Source organism: Oryza glaberrima, chromosome 4 (assembly GCF_000147395.1).
Source record: "Oryza glaberrima chromosome 4, OglaRS2, whole genome shotgun sequence".
NCBI classification, from domain to species: domain Eukaryota; kingdom Viridiplantae; phylum Streptophyta; class Magnoliopsida; order Poales; family Poaceae; genus Oryza; species Oryza glaberrima.
The window spans coordinates 15,120,738-15,125,398 of NC_068329.1; the positions used below are offsets into that span (position 1 = coordinate 15,120,738).

Consider the following 4,661-nt stretch of genomic DNA (forward strand, 5'->3'; position numbering starts at 1 on the left):
AGCCAATATTTAGAAATTAATTTTTTTTCTGAAAGTAGCTCATTACTGACGGGTCATAATGCAAAAGCCGTCACAGGTAACCATCCTACGACAGCTTTGCGGACTCGACCCATCAAAGGTGAGTCATATGTGACGGGCCATTATTTTCAGACCTGTCACAGGTGTGTCACCTCCGACGGGTTGCAACAAGCCCTGGGTTAGCGGAGACACTCACCTCAAGCCATGGAGTACTTGCCTGTTAGAGGTGACTGTCACCTGTCACCTCTAACGGTCGGCCGCCCGTCGAAGGTGACTGAACTCAACAGTGACCACTGATATCTGACCAAGCCCAAATCCGTCAAAGTTGAGGGTTTGGGGCCGTCAGAGGTGACTTGATCCGGTGTAGTGGCAGATAGATGGGAAGAGAGTTTATTCAGATAAATGAGGAGATAAATAACCTCCCAATCTTAAAAGTAAGCACAACAAGATATCTTTAGCCTGAGTTAATGATAACTAGCCACAACACCTGATACAAGATACACAACATGTTCTTTAGATGGACATACTAAAAACAACATTATTTTCATCTATACATCTAGAACAGGGCTACAAATGACAAATAGAATATTGGAATATAACATAAGTGCTCACATTCAAACGACAACCATGTAGTACTTGTGCAATCATCTAGCAAATTCTATGCTCATTGCGGCCACCCTCCTATGGCTGTCATAGTCATTGGTGTCACCTGTGAAATGCTCCGATACGTCTGTAGCTGAACTTGCTGACAGTGACAATGAACTAATACTTGTAAGTACCCCACGATGGTGTTGTACTTGTTTTTCTATTCGTCGCAATTCCTCTGCAATCATGCTCATTGTTGGTCTGCTCTCACTAGTCATTGCTAAGCACTGGCATGCCAGCCTTGCTAGATCATTTATCAATCTCATGTTATCCTCATGTAATATTTCTGTGTCTATGAGCTCAAGAAACTGGCCTTCCTTCATGGCCTCTTGAAATACTGATGCGAGGCTGACCTTCTGCTTAGATAATGGTGTTCGACGAGTTAAAAGCTCAAGAAGAACGACACCAAAGCTGTACACATCACTCTTGTCAGTGAGCTCGAACTTCAGCAAGTACTCTGGATCTAGATAGCCAATCGTACCTTTCACCACGTCATCGTGTCCATCAGCTGCCCTAATCTTGGAGCACCCAAAATCAGAAATCTTTGCAATAAAATTGTTACTAAGCAATATGTTCATCGACTTCACATCCCCATGTAAGATAGGGTGGTCCAGTGAGTGTAGATAAGAAAATGCTTCGGCAGATTCAGCAGCAACTTTTAGGCGGATCTCTAGTGTTCTGATGGATGGATCATTTTGGCTGTGGATTAGATAGTGCAGAGTCTTATTCGGGACAAATTCATACACAAGCACGGGAACTTCAAACTGTAGACAACAACCAATTAGCTTCACGATGTTTTCATGGTTGACTCGAGAAAGTATGAGAAGCTCCTGCGTAAATTCTGTCCTACTATTCTCATCAAATCCCTTGCACTTCTTGATCGCAACAAGGTTGTTCACTTGATCAAGATTATACCCTTTAAAAACAGTACCCTGACCTCCTTCACCAATGATTGATGTCTTGTCAAAGCCTTTGGTGGCCAACTCAATTTCATCTCGGTCATACAGCTTAAATGAAATGTTGTTCTCTATGCTCATCATATCTGTTAACAATTGGCCTCCATGTAGATGAAAATACTCACCTCTCTTCCTCATGATGTCTTGCCTTTTGATTCGTTGTTTGTACTTGATCCATTCTATCCCAAGCAAACTCGTTAGAGCTACCAAAAGAGAAGCACAAATACCTGGCAAAATGAAGGTAAAAAAATGCTCAACCAACCATATCAGGGGCAATTAGCCCTCACATGTTCAAATGAATTAATAAATAGCACATAAACAAAAAAAATGTATTGATCAATGTTGGTATGAACATGGAATTCAAAAGATTTCAAACATATATAAATATATTGCAAGATTGAAGGTTTGTGTGTACCAATCGCTAGGCCTCTGTCGCATGGTCCACTGTAAGCATTGCCTCTTGTACCAAACGGGCAAGTACAATGATAGCCTCCATATTTATTTCTGCATTTTCCGTAGCAAGGGTACTTATTTGGTTCCTTGCACTCGTCAATATCTGAAACAAAATACCAGTGACATTAGCAAATGGAATTTAGTGATGCTTAGTTAGAAAATTGTGCAATTTAGTGGACTACAAAGACTAATTTCATTTCGCCCATCTCTCAACTTTACAGACAATTTAGTAATTTGCATTGCTCGACATAGAATAAACGAGTTTTGACTTACTTGGCACTTATATGGCGGTCCAACCTGGAAATTATGGGTGCAACGTGATGTATTATAAATACGGAGGGGTCGTGGTAGGTGTAGCTGGCAGTTCGAGCTCTGCAAGCGGAGGGAGAGGGGAGAAGGAAGGAAAAAGGAGGAAGAAAGGGGAGAATGGATATTGATTGCTGACTGTGATATCCCATAAGTGGCACCTAAGTAAAAAATGACCCGGTTTTAGCTGAGGGTTGCGAAAAAGAGAATGGCTTGCAAAAACTGATATATATGAACAGTGTCGTCCTAAAAGTTAACGGGTGTTCTTGTAGACTTTTGCAAAAGTTTAGAATGTAAAATGGATTTTTTTTCTAAATTGAAAAAGAACCCCTAAGTTAATTGCAAATTTAGGTTGTAAAATAATTAAGCTATGGCATACAAGAAGGTCTATCTTACGTAATTCATTTAAGATAACGGACTAGAAAATTGCAAAAATGATACTGGAATTGTCATTCGAGTGTCATTTTTGCAAAATTGAAAAAAAAACCTGTGACAAATTTGTGCAAATGCCCCCCTCCTATTTTTAGTTTAAGTATGTAAATCATGAATTCACAATTACTGGTCATAACCTTAGGTATTTTTTACACATTAAATTAACTTGCTCAAAAATTAATGCTTCAAAGGATGAGACTGTGTAAGGAGCTTCACCTTGGCAGCTGTCAGGATCTTCTGGCTTCAGGTAAGGATTTCCGTGGAATCCTTTCGAGCAGTTGCAGATGTAGCCTGGTCCATTATGCGAGTTCACACACTCGCTATTTCTGCTGATGCATGTGTGGTTGGACTTCTCTCGCGCTACCTCGCAGGTCTCGTTGCCGATTGCCCAATCCATGAGCAACGGTGCCTGCCCGCCAAAATAATCATTGAACGCTGAAGAAGTAGAGTAGTTTGCGGAGAAGTTGAAGCTGGATGCCTCCACGAGTGCTGCGTAACTACAGCGGCTCATGTTGTAGATTTCCGTCGTGTTGAAGCCCGAGTCAAACGTGACCTGGTAATACTGGAGCCCTTTGGGGATGGCTGTCTGGCAGCAACCTATCCCAGAGCATACGCCGTCAGTGAGCCCCACAAGGTCGTCTGCCTGGCATGTGGCCACACACCCGGTCGTTAGCTTGCCATCCACCTCAAGGTAAGCAAGTGTTTCACAACCGACGGCCGTGAACTTGTTGCCAAAATCAGAGAGCCTGTAGGGCGTATCCCGTAAGTCCAAACCCCAAGCCGTGACATCCATATCTCTAGAACTACTGTTGTAACAATAGCTTGGCTATGTCCATCCTCATCCGGGCCTGACCTTCTAGTAGAGAGATGCCGAGGACCTGCACATCTTTGAAATATGGCTTGCCATCTCCTGTGGTGTTGCAGGTGAGGTTGAAGTCGGGCAAGGCGCAGGCAGGGTCTAGGCCAAACGGGTAAGGGATCTCTACGCCACCGCAACTTCTCTCGCAGTTGGGCGGCAGATCACCAGCCGATACCGCTGTGGAGAGCCATGGTAGAATAACAAGTATGTGGAATGGAGACATGGACAATTTGAGATTAATGATCGGTGTTGTGTTGTAGGCCTTGGTTTGGTTGTTGCTTCACCTAGCTACTTGTGAGCAAGTAACTCTGAGGTAAGATATATAGCAGTCGCCACTTCTTCCATAGACGTAGGAGAAACGATCTTGTCCTCCTGCTAAAATGATTTTTTACAAATCCTGCCTTGACTTGGACTTGTTCTAAGTCTTCGTCTTTACATACGAATAGCTTAGCGCCTGGAGTAGTCGATATTCCTATTTGTGATCTAGACAACTATAATAATTGTAGACCCAGCATGTTGTTGTCATGTTATACTACATCGATGCATACACATATATATGGTTGTAATATATGTGGACAAAAATCTTAAAACATTGATAAGAACGGCCTAATCGAACAGCGAAAAAAGCAATTAATGTGTGCTGGACAGATTAGCTCGTACTACTTCCGTCTCAAAATATAATTATTTTTAGCACAGTACCTTGTACCAAAATAAAGCTAATTCTCCATCTATTTCCTCCTCTCAACCAATTACAACCATTCTCTTTCATCTACTTTTTCTTCTCAACAAATCACACACTTCCTCTAATCATTTTCACCTACTTTCTTTAGTACCCATGACAGCCTAAAAAATGTATATATTTTGACACGGAGGAAGTAATTTGAAGTATCAGATAACCTCCAACAAAATGAAAGATTGGCCACGATTTTGCTTCATGTGTGGTTCCGTTGATCTACATATGTACTACCTCTGTTCTTTTTATCGGGCATGGT

The 4,661-nt window shown here is 41.9% G+C and overlaps 1 pseudogene; it reads right to left on the minus strand.

Annotated features, from left to right (window-relative positions):
- Positions 1-483: 483 nt before the first annotated feature.
- LOC127771713 (putative wall-associated receptor kinase-like 16) lies at positions 484-3,946 on the minus strand (annotated as a pseudogene).
- Positions 3,947-4,661: the final 715 nt, after the last annotated feature.